This window comes from Engystomops pustulosus, chromosome 5 (assembly GCF_040894005.1).
Source record: "Engystomops pustulosus chromosome 5, aEngPut4.maternal, whole genome shotgun sequence".
NCBI lineage: Eukaryota > Metazoa > Chordata > Amphibia > Anura > Leptodactylidae > Engystomops > Engystomops pustulosus.
In genome coordinates this window covers 20,757,659-20,770,868 of record NC_092415.1, presented here as the reverse complement: position 1 = coordinate 20,770,868, position 13,210 = coordinate 20,757,659, and positions in this window count along the sequence as shown.

Sequence of the window (13,210 nt, the reverse complement as noted above, 5' to 3'; positions counted from 1 at the left end):
TACACATATTTAAGGTACAACAACATTATACATTTTTAAAATATATATTTTTTTGCCTGGTAAATTGCAATAAATATTTATAGCTATTTAAAGCAATCATTCTAGAATGCAATAGGTTTCATATAACAATGTAATGAACTTCCTGTACAGCTAAGTATTGCTACACGATGTATGTCTTTGTTTCCAGGCTTAAAAATTTATTCCCAAGCCATATTTACAAGAATGAGTGTCTTAAAGAGCCATCTTTCCTCTGCCACGGACGGTAGGCAATTAATCGCTTTGCAATGTAGTACAAAGCCCCATGGCGCTTCTCTGTTATTTTATGTTAACATTCTGTCATTCTCTTAAATATATTAGGTTTAAGTTCAATTTGCTCTTATGGATGAAGAAAATAATATTCTGTAAATTATTTTATCTCCACAGATATTAATGCAAGTAAAATTAAGTCTGTGCATTTGAAATAAATCTCAGCTTCTCTTGGGCAAAAAAAAGATTCTTTTATGAAAGCCGTATTTTACATTATTTTATTGTTCTGAAACCTGGAAAGAAGTCTGTGCATAATGAAAATGATTTATGGAGCAGATTTTTTTTTCCCTTTTTAATAAACATTCAGAAAATATTAAAATTTGTTTTACAATTATACATTTGCACAAATTTACAAAATCAGAAGGGAAGAGTCTCGCCCCGATGTAAAATCTGTAACAGACCTCTACTATGATACATGATTTATAGTTTATGCCTCGAAATGTAATGTATTCTCAATGTCTACTAGGAAAATTCCTTAAACTTTGGGGCACATTTACTTAACCGGTCCATTCGCGATCCCGCGGCGTGTTGTCCGATGAGGATTCAGGTCTGCCGGGATTCACTAAGATTGTGCGCCCGATATCCTGCAGGTGTCGATGCTGCGCCGAGGTCCGCCGGAATTCACCTGCTTTGTACTGGTGCATGTGAGCGCGTGATCTTGCGACACAAATTGTTTTTTAAATTCTGCGTTTTTTCCGAATCCGTCGGATTGTCCGATGGCCAGGCCCCCCGATTTCTGTTTCGTGAAAGTCAGCGCCGATGCACCACAATCAGATCGTGTGCACCAAAATCCCGGGGCAATTCGGCGCAAAACAGAAAAAATCTGGAAACCCGATGAAAGTGCCCCTTAGTAAATGAGCCCCTTTGTGTTAAAAGGCTTGTACTAAAATTTCATTTTATAGTCTTGCTCAGGAAATTTGATTGGTGTCTTATTAGTAGGGATTCAACCATTGGGATCGCTACCAATAGAAAAGTCATTGGAAACCAAAGAGAAGCCAAGAGTTATGTCCTATATCAGTGGTAATAAACTTACGGTATGGGTGCCAGAACTGACAATCAGAGCCCTCTCAGGAATCAAGGCTTTCTCGTGTAGTCCTAGGACACCCAGGATCTGTCAAGATTGGTGCTATTTTAAAGCACCACCATGGGACAGAGAAGTTGTGGACAGAGCTGGATTAACATTGGAGCTCCATCACTAGGCTTAGCAACTATTCCTGTTCAGGGGACCCTGGACGGTAGCTATAATAATAATCCCAATTTTTCCTCCTGCTGTTTACTTTATTGGTGTCCTCAGGATACCAATACTATTGCTGTAAAGCTATAATAAAGCTATAAGTTACAGCTTAAATTTCCATGTTGGCCCATGTTGGGTTTTTGTTGCATTTGGGGCATCCAGTCTGTAAAAGTTTCACCATCACTCCCCTAAATTATATATTTTTTGTCTTTACTGCTTGTTTCTAAATTACAACCTACAGCTTTCCACAGGATAGGTGTTAAGTGACCGATTGATGGGAATCCAACCAATGGGATCCTGTCTATTACAATAATGAAAGGCTTACTGGCCCTTCACTCAGACTTTATGGGTTTGCCAAAAAGGAGCTTAGAGATATATGCTATAATGTAATCTAATTGTTCATCCAGTGGGTTTCTTAGTTTTGTTCTGTGTCAAGAAGGTTCTATCAGGACTCCAACATTAGCCTATTCCTGGAAAATTGCTGAGTTTGCAATCAGTGGAATCAACTAATGGGACCCCACCAATGACAAAATGTGAAGGCTTGCTGGTGCTCCCCTTGGGTTATATAGGTCTGTCAAAGACGAACTGGAGACATTTACATGAATGTATGCCCACCCATCCACAGCTGGGCAGACATACGGGAGGTGAGCTGGTCATCCCCGCTGCATGGCCGTTTTTCAATTTCCATGTTGGCCCATGTTGGGTTTTTGTTGCATTTGGGGCATCCAGTCTGTAAAAGGTTCACCATCACTCCCCTAAATTATATATTTTTTGTCTTTACTGCTTGTTTCTAAATGACAACCTACAGCTTTCCAGAGGATAAGTGTCCGATTGATGGGAATCCAACCAATGGGATCCTGTCTATCACAAGAATGAAAGGCTTACTGGCCCTTCACTCAGACTTTATTGGTTTGCCAAAAAAGAGCTTAGAGCTCTATGATATAATGTAATCTAATTGTTCACCTAGTGGATTTCTTAGTTTCCTTCTGTGGCAAGAAGGCTCTAACACTCCAACGTTTCCCTATCCCAGGAAAAGTGATCAGTTTGCAATCAGTGGAATCAACTAATGGGTCCCCACCAATGACAAAATGTGCAGACTTGCTGTTGCTCCCCTTGGGTTATATAGGTCTGTCAAAGACGAAATGGGGACATTTACACAAATTTATGCCCACCCATCCAAAGCTGGGCAGACATACCCAAGGAGAGCTGGTCACCCCACTTCTCTCCATAGAAAATAGAGCTGCATAGCCATTTTTATGGCCAAAGATACAGCAGACTCTATCTTTTTTGTGGCCATGGCTTGGAATGGTGAGCACTCGTTGTGCCCACTGTACCAAGCCCGGATGCCATATGCCGTCTGTGTTGGACATAATTTCGGGCCGCTTTTACTTTGCATTAGTGGTTGTGTGAAGGGGGCCTTAAATGTATTTTCATTCAAATAATCTTAAATCTAAATCTTTAATCAAAATTAAATAATTACACATCTATTTAATTTTATTTTAGACTACTTGTGTGCTGCCATTTAATCTTTGATCAGTAGGCTATTATTGCCTTATTACAATAGCGTAAAGTCGCATTTTGTTAGTTTTTGATCGGCAATGCATTTTCATTGTGTATCTAGACAGAATGTTTTTTGAACGTTTTCTTTGCTAAGAGGGCCAAAATTGCAACTTCACAGGAAAGGTTATTTGTGGGATCAACCATAGGTATCCTCATTCAGAATGATCAGTTTTACCGAAAATGGACTTCACTGTGGAAAGTCTTTATGTAACAGCAAATTGTGAAATGCTGCTCATTTCATGCCAGTAATCTTAGGACCAATCCAGCCAACATGAAGGTGTAAATGAACACATAGAAGCTGCAAGAACATGAAAAAAGGAGCTTCTTAGGAGCGGGAGAGTACGGCCTAGATGGGTCCGAAACACAGCCAGGAGTGTGGAGAGGGCGCGCAACACAGGAAGGCGCGGGTGTGCCTGTGATCCGTGACAAGGATTGCAGGTGCATCTGTGACATCTATCAGACATTAGTTCTGAGTAATGTTTCCAGTGTATTATATGCACTTGCCTGATGTCATATGCAAAACTAGCAGGTTGTACATCTCCAATAACAGATCTAAGCTGGTTATGTAAATTGCCACATTATAAAATAATCAGTGCTCAGGCCTGACTTCATCCTTATAAACTAGCTCTAACGTGTCAATGGATTTATTATTAGAGTCCATTCCATAAATACGCCAAATATTTGGAGTTTGTTGTGCTGTAGATCTACCATTTAGTAGGTACAGTATATGTATATGTGTGCATTAATTCACTGCCATTTCTGCAAATCCCCCCAAAATGCTGCCATATGAACATAAATAGAATTTGCAGCATTTTCTGCACCCAATTATATTATACACGCAGTGTGTGGACCAAAAGGTGGCACTGGTGCTAACTCAGACACGGATCATTTAGATATAGGAACTATAGCCTACAACAGTATCAAAGTCATATGTCAGTTTATAGTATCCTCAATCCACTGTAACATCCACGCCAGAGTCCTACTCTGTCCCCAGAGTGTGGCTTAGGTGGAGTTGTGTTTTGAGTGTGTGGCTTAGAGTTCTGCTTTGTTGTGATATATCCACCACACCCAGCTCTCTGCAGCCCAGCCCTATCCAGCAAAGTTTTCTAGAGTGATGGATGGCTCATAAGGTCAGCTTGTGGAGTCATGCCCAGGAACTCCTTTATGTATCTGCCTAGTCCCCTTACACCACCCTACTATTCTCCTTATACATTTCCCTATTTTTTAATGTTTTTGCTTTGCTATACTATGTATCAGACCTCTGCTACATTTAATCAGCCTCTCTTTTGTGATTTTGTACCTTCGCCGCCAACTTGGATTTTACCTGGTTCTGTCAGACCCCGCTTGTTTGTCTGCATCTGTTGTTTGTCCCACAGTGACGTGAATCCTCCAGTGGGTCTCTGCTTTCCCTATCTCTCTTTTCTGTCATTTTTTTGACGCCTTACTGTGTCCAAGTGTGGACACCACTCAGTCTCTAATTTTCTGTTACCTGACCGCTTCACCATTCAGCAGCTGCCAGACAAAGTAGGTTTCCCTGTCACCTTGTAGGGTCTTTATGGGTCCACTCCTGAAAGACGCTTCACCCTTATCTGGGTGCTTTTATCTGCTGTAGGCAGGGCCGAAGCCCACGGGGACATCGCAGGGTTAGTTGCCACCACCTACCTTAGCTCGCACCAAGTCTGGTTGTTTTTGTGCTGTTGATGAACAGGTTTGTAACAATCAGATCTGTTTTAGAAATACTACACTCACCGGCCACTTTATTAGGTACACCTGTCCAACTGCTTGTTAACACTTAATTTCTAATCAGCCAATCACATGGCGGCAACTCAGTGCATTTAGGCATGTAGACATGGTCAAGACAATCTCCTGCAGTTCAAACCGAGCATCAGTATGGGGAAGAAAGGTGATTTGAGTGCCTTTGAACGTGGCATGGTTGTTGGTGCCAGAAGGGCTGGTCTGATTATTTCAGAAACTGCTGATCTACTGGGATTTTCATGCACTACCATCTCTAGGGTTTACAGAGAATGGTCAGAAAAAGAAAAAACATCCAGTGAGCGGCAGGTCTGTGGGCGGTGTGAGAAGGTACGAGGGGCCATTATTGATGGCAGATATGTGTCACCGAGGTGCCTGGCCTCAGTGAAGTGAGCCGGTTAATGTTTGGTCAGGAACCTTAGGTTTCTGACAATATTTAATGTAGCAAAGCTGCTTAATGCAGTTGATCCGGGCTGGCTTTCATTGGAGTAGTCAAGAGCAGGGTGGTTGACTACTCCCACATATCCAGGTCAGGTTTTGGCTGAGAGATAAAGCCAGGAAGCTCAGGTGAGCTGGGGGATGTGTGTTTGCAGTCTGGAAGTCTCTACTATACTGCATGCAGAGCTGGAGGTGTTACACAGCCAAGGATCAGCAATAGTGACATTGTTTGGTTATGCTGCTGGATGGAGTCACAACTTACAAAGGACTGTGAGTCAAGCCTGTTTATATGGACTGTATTTTCTGTTATATGCTGAAGCAAGCTATTCTGTTTCTTTAAACTGTTTTGGAAAGAAATAAAACAGCTACCTGGACTGTTACTGAAGTTGCCATTTGAGTTGATCCCCTACAGCGGAAATGCCTTGTTGATGCCAGAGGTCAGAGGAGAATGGGCAGAATGGTTTGAGCTGATAGAAAGGCAACAGTGACTCAAATCGCCACCCGTTACAACCAAGGTAGGCATAAGAGCATCTCTGAACGCACAGTACGTCGAACTTTGAGGCAGATGGGCTACAGCAGCAGAAGACCACACCGGGTGCCACTCCTTTTAGCTAAGAACAGGAAACTGAGGCTACAATTTGTACAAGCTCATCGAAATTGGACAGTAGAAGATTGGAAAAACGTTGCCTGGTCTGATGAGTCTCGATTTCTGCTGCGACATTCGGATGGTAGGGTCAGAATTTGGCGTCAACAACATGAAAGCAAGGATCCATCCTGCCTTGTATCAATGGTTCAGGCTGGTGGTGGTGGTGTCATGGTGTGGGGAATATTTTCTTGCCACTCTTTGGGCCCCTTGGTACCAATTGAGCATCGTTGCAACGCCACAGCCTACCTGAGTATTGTTGCTGACCATGTCCATCCCTTTATGACCACAATGTACCCAACATCTGATGGCCACTTTTAGCAGGATAATGCGCCATGTCATAAAGCTGGAATCATCTCAGACTGGTTTCTTGAACATGACAATGAGTTCACTGTACTCAAATGGCCTCCACAGTCTCCAGATCTCAATCCAATAGAGCATCTTTGGGATGTGGTTGAATGGGAGATTCGCATCATGGATGTGCAGCCGACAAATCTGCGGCAACTGTGTGATGCCATCATGTCAATATGGACCAAAATCTCTGAGGAATGCTTCCAGCACCTTGAGGAATCTATGCCACAAAAAATTGAGGCAGTTCTGAAGGCAAAAGGGGGTCCAACCCGTTACTAGCGTGGTGTACCTAATAAAGTGGCCAGTGAGTGTATATACTGTGCTGCACTCCATTTTCCAAATAAAATACATTGTTCTCCAAGATACATGATCCCTTAATTTTTTATCTGTTGGCATTTTTATCTGTTGGCATTGCTCGTACAACCCTGAATTTTCACCCACACACTTTCACTTGGATCTCTTCTGGTCTGTTGACCGCCAGCCCAGGAACATATGCAGCAATCGGCATCTCAGCTCTCGATGTGAAACTCTCACATTTGCCGGGTGAGCATGTTTTCATGAACTCATCTAATTTCCAACTGTGTAACAGGGTCATACTACACCATACGGTGCCCCTTGTCTCTTTTTTTTCCATTTCAAAAATATAATACAAACGTTTATGAAGTTGTTTTGAAACATTTGAAATTTGAAATCGTCTTATTTTCTCTTCTACACATAAAAACACAACAGATTTACATGCATATGCATGTATATGCATACAGGCAGTCACCGGGTTACGTACGAGATAGGTTCCCCGTGCTAGTATTTGTATGTAAGTCAGAACTAAATATTTTATAATTGTAGATCCAGACAAATTTTTTTTTTGCCCCAGTGACAGTTGGAGTTTTAACATTTTTTTGCTGACACCTTACAGCTGATCATTGCAGCCTGGGACTAAAGTAATGTCTCCAGGGAGCTTCACCAGAGGTCACATTGTGAAGAGGGGTCTGTCTTTAGCTAGGAGTCATCTGTAAGTCGGGTGTCCTTAAGTAGGGGACCACCTGTATATCATAATTGAGCAACCACAGATTTAATTGGTTGTATAAATATCTCAGGTTCTTATGTTGCATTTTACCTTAGAAGTTCTTTAAAATTACCCATAATGTTAATTATGCGTCGATCTGCAACATTTTTGCAACACTTTCTGAAATATGCAAATTGGTACAATTTTGTCGTCTATTCTTAGCCCCATATAATGGCTTAGAACAATTTGTAGTATAACAACATAGGAATAAAACACTTCTCTGTATATTCTACTAAAATCCTTCAAAATAAACGATTTCTTTGAAAAACATACAAACCCTATTCACTGTTGATTTATGTTTTTTCAGTACAAAATGATTTTTTGCAAAATGCTATAATTGTAAAGTTTGGAGATAGGATATGATAAAATAGAGCCTCTAGACATAAAAAGTAATTGGGCCCTTGTTTACTTTTATAGCTATTATTAGTGTTGAACATTCCTGAACAGCACAGTTTGGGTTAGTGTTGAACTTTGCATGTTCGGGGGCCCAATTTTGCTCAGTCTCCTTCCACCTCCATTAACGCCAACGCCCTTGACAGGTGCATGGTCGCAATGATTTGATTGTCGCCACCAAATATAAACACTTAACACATGCGATCGGTGCCAGCAGCAATCGCAGGTGTAACTGGTGGGTGGGTTCGGTGTGGATTTTTAAAATGCAAGTTGGGGCCTCTCAGCATAATTGAGAATGGGAAACCAAGGGAGGAAGGAATTTTGATGGGTATGCTCATCACCTGGCAATTATATACTTGATTGGTGACATAAAAATATCATACATACTCAAGTATAAGCCAAGTTACCAGCAGAATTTTTGGCTTATACTCGAGTAAATATAAAAAATAGACTTAGTGCTTACCCTCTGATGTTCACCCCGGCAGCCCATCTTCGGGTTCCTAGGCACCGCGAGCAGATGCACGTCTACGCTCTCTGCCTGTGCACATACTTGTTTTAGCTGGATGTCATCTGTCTCCCAATGCCTTTACATAATAAGTAAAGTGAAGAGTCAGTTAATATGTAAAATATAATTAACAGTTAAAATACATTAACACAAGTTTATAAATATTGTCTATGTACATATTCCAATCTGTAGATATTTGTCAGTCCTTTGGAAGTAAAGCTCTGTTAATGCAATTGAAGGCAATTTTTTTGAATGATCTTTTTTTGCTTATTTATCTCAATAGTCAGAATCTGCTTTTTTTCCATTCATCATTACTAAAATAGCATCTTTCAGCCTTCAAAGTAAAAAGAGAAAATGTAGCCAACCACTTTCTTCTCATAATGCATTTGATGGCTTTTCATTTACTTAGGCTTGCAAAATATTTTTTCGAATTTGCTTTTTGCTTTTTTATCAAATCCTCTTACTGTCGTGCCTTGAAGATATTTTTTCTGATAAATCTTTGCCTAATAGAGATTGTATAACAAACCTTATTTAACTCTTCACTATATCTTCTATCTACATAACAATCATTGTATCTTCCTGTCAATAATCTTAGGTTCTTCCAGCTTCAAACATTCAAGGCTGAGATCGTTAGGACCTACTGCACATTGTAGAGGAAAGGTCTTTCATCTGAGAGACTGCATCTAAATTGAGTCAAAATGTTGCAGTGGTCACTTGAAGAAAAGTACTCGTTTTGGATGGAGTCTTGGGAGAGCTGCCATTTTTCTTCAGTCTACTAATTTGAGTTATAGGGACCTTTCTCGCCAAAAATATACCGAATATGAGCTTTCTAAATGATTTGCTATTTTTTTACTAATTTTATTTTCTCTTTCTTTGGTTTTCAAAAGAAAAACATTAAAACAAATGAACAACCAGATAAAATAATATTAGTGAAGAAAGCAAAAAACAACGGAGGGTGGCGCCATCGGGTAATATGGTCAGGTACACGGAAGAAATAGAATAGAATGGTCCCCAAATGGGTGCTCACTGTAAGCCTCCTTGGCTAGTATGCATGTAATCATATGCGAGGTGATGGTCCTCAGATGAAACCACGTCCGGACACGGTCAGCTGTTCCTCTAGCCCAAAAGGATAACGGTTCCAAAAATGGAGGCAGTAACAACCAGTTTAGATAAAGGGTGGGGCGCCTAGATGCAACGGGCACTAACCACCGGTAGGATAGTATCAACGGCAGTGAATCACTGACTTAACTCCAGCAAATACTTTTTTGCTGGATTTGAGTCAGTGATTCACTGCCGTTGATACTCCCCTACCGGTGGTTAGCGCCCGTTGCATCTAGCCGGCCCATCCTTTATCTATACTAATAATAATATTAGTGGAAGAGCTTCTCTTTTTTGGGCTTTCCCAATCTAATAATATCTCTCTGCTATGATGCGAATCTCTCTGCTCTGATCCAAACTAAAAAAAAATACTGAATATGAGCTTTGTAAATGATTTGCAATAATTTTATTTTCTCTTTCTCTTGTTTTTCAAAGAAATAGTTAAAATAAATGACCCACCAGATACACTAATATTAGTGGGAGAGCTTCTCTCTTTTGTCAATTCTAATGTGTCAATTCTAATGAATGGCTGAGCTGCACTCCCTTCACTTCTATGTGGTTTTCAAGATGGTTCCATGTATGTTCATTGGATTTTGGCCCAGCTGTGCTGCTTCCATGCGACACAAGTTGGCAGCGTGCCGTTAGACGATCCGACTGATTCGGACTGAGAGTGGGGTTTAACTTTCAAATTGTGTTGCAAGACCAAGCACGTACATGCACCAGGAAGAAGAAGGCGAACTCCAGCGGACCTGAGCGGGGAAGCGACACATGCAGGATATCGGGCGCACAATCTTAGTGAATCGCGGCACTGCATTATCGTCAGTCAGTCCACACTTTCGTGAACTCTGCAGGACGGGTAAGTAAATGTGCCCCAATAATTAAACAAAATAAAAAGAAGGTACCCGCCTATGAAGGCCGGGCATCGGGTCCTTCAGTTATAGAGACAAATGAAAAAAAAGGCAGCGCACCATAGATTGTAGTGAAAAATACCTTAGTGCATTTATTGTATGTGAAAGAGCAACGTTTCGTCTCCAAACGTAGATAGATAGATAGATAGATAAATAGATAGATCTGAGTGCATGAGTTTTAATGGTCACCCTCCCAAAAAATGAATAAAACAAGCTCCCAGCTCTAAATATAGATCTACTCTATGGAGACATTTAACTTTATGTAAATCTTTGTTCTTTTGGCTGTGAACAGGAAGAAAATAATCAATAAAACATCAGAAGAGCACTGAGATATCCATGTGAGAGAAAATACTATTACAGCAGTTAAGTCTCTCCTGGATACTAGAAATTCACAAAGCAAATAATCCACCAATGGTAATAAGTAAAATCTTCAAACCCCGATCCAGGTATTCACATTATTTACAAATACAAAGCAAAGAAATAAGAAGACATTCATCCTTGATAAATATTGATGGCAGATTCATAAGAGAAGGTTCTAAAGATATTTATCTTCCTTTCTTTTATGCATGAATCACTCTAAAGTGAAATGTGATTTTTTTAAAGCTTAAAATTAAAAGCTAACCCCTAAACTAAAATAAAATAACCCTGTTTAAAAATAGTTTACTGTATATACTTGAGTATAAGCCGACCCTACTATAAGCCGAGACCCCTAATTTTAAAACAAAAACTGAAAAAACATATTGGGGCACATTTACTTACCCGGTCCATTCGCATTCCAGCGGCGGCTTCTCGGACAAGCGTTCGAGTCTTCCGGCGATTCATGAAGGTCCTGCACCCGATGTCTACCAGGTGTCGTTGCTGCGCCGAGGTCCGCCGAGTTGCATCGGAGTTCACTGATCTCTTCCTGATCTCTTCCTGGTGCATGTAAGTATGGCGCGTGCGACCAATTTTTTTTTAAATGCGGCGGTTTTTCCGAATCCATCAGGTTTTCGTTTGACCATGCCCCCCGATTTCCGTCGCGTGCATGCCAGCGCCGATGCGCCACAATCCGATCGCATGCTCCAAAAACCCGGGGCAATTCATGGAAAATTGGTGCAAATCGGAAATATTCGGGTAACACGTCAGGAAAACGCAAATCGGGCCCTTAGTAAATGACGCCTACTATCTCGAGTATAAGCTGGGGGTGGGAAATGCATTGGTCACAGCCACCCCCCCCCCAGTATATAGCCAGCCCCCTGTAGTATATAGCCAGCTCCCTGTAGTATATAACCTGCTAGCCCCTGTGGTGTATAGCCTGCAAGCCCCCTCTAGTGTATAGCCAGCCAGCCCCCTGTAGTATATAACCAGCTAGCCCCTGTAGTATATAGCCAGCCAGCCCCTATAGTATATAGCCTGCCAGTCCCTGATGTATATAGCCTGCCAGCCCCTGTATTATATATCCTGCCAGCCCCTGTAGTATATAGACTGCCAGCCCCCTCTAGCATATAGCCTACCAGCCCCCTCTAGCATATAGCCTGCCTGCCCCCTCTATCATGTAACCTGCCAGGCTTCTCTAACATATAGCCTCCCAGGCTCCTGTAGCATATAGCCTGCCAGCCCCCTCTAGCATAAAGCCTGCCAGCCCCCTCTAGCATATTGCCTGCCAGCCCCCTCTAGTATATAGCCTGCCAGCTCCTGCCCACAAAATAATGCCTATAGGAAAAAAACAAAAAGTGTACTCACCTTATGACACCCCCCGGCATCTCCTCTTCTATCCATTGTGGCTCCAGCATCAGTTCCGTGTTTCCTGTCACAGGCACCATGACGTCTGCTGCTCAATGACATCATAGTGTGTGCTGATGCTGGCTCACACATTAAAATGTCAGCGTGCCGCTGATGTCACGATGCCTGTGACGGACCGGGTCACGGAGCCGATGCCGGGGCCATGATGTATGGAAAAGGACCTGCTGGGGGGCATCGGAAGGTGAGTGTCCTTTATTTTTTCTTGACTCGAGTATAAGCCGAGTTAGGGTTTTTCAGCTGATGCTTGAGTATACACGGTACCATAAAAACTACACTTTTTATTGCAGTGAAATTATAAGAACCAATGAAATAAAATGAAAATTTCATCATTTTTTTAGATATGACCCCCCCACAAAAAAAAATAAACTTAAGTTCTCCGCCACTTTTATGTGAAAGCAAAAAAAGTTACAGTCGTCCAAAATACTTATGCACAATTTATATATATAAACATATATATGTGCCTTGTCTAGGTGCAAGCCTCACTTTATTCTATAGAGGACACTCACCTTCCAATGCTCCATGTGACTCCTCTTCCTTCTTCTCTTCACTGGTAACAGAAGCGTCCATACACTCTACTTGTGGCGGTGCACACTACAATGCAGCGGTGTTGCTGCTGTTGACCTCATAGTGTGTTCCTGCAGAAGAGGAGTAGCGCGAAGCATCAAAAGGTGTGTATGTAAGCACGCTGACACACTGGTGTGCGCCCCCTTTGGCAGGATCTGCTCTTCTTTTAGTTTCTTATGCCCTGGTTTTGAAGAATTATGGTAAATGTCCTTTAACTCTCGTACATATCCAATATGGCTATAGACAATGGGGCTCATTTAGTTACCCGGTCCACTCGCGATCCCGCGGTGCGTTCTCCGATGTTGATTCGGAGCTTGCCAGGATCTACTAAGGTCGTGCGCCCGATATCCACTCGGTGTCGCTGCTGCGCTGAAGTCTGCCGGAGTTCACCTTCTTCGTCCCGGTGCATGTGAGTGCTATTCTTGCGACACAAATTTTTTTTTTAATTCTGCGGTTTTTCCGAATCCATCGGGTTGTCCGACGGCCATGCCCCACATTTTCTGTTGCATGAAAGCCAGCGCCGATGGGCCATAATCCGATCGCATGCGGCAAAATCCTGTGGCAATTCGGCACAAATCGGAAATATCGGGAAACCCGATGAAAATGCGCGATT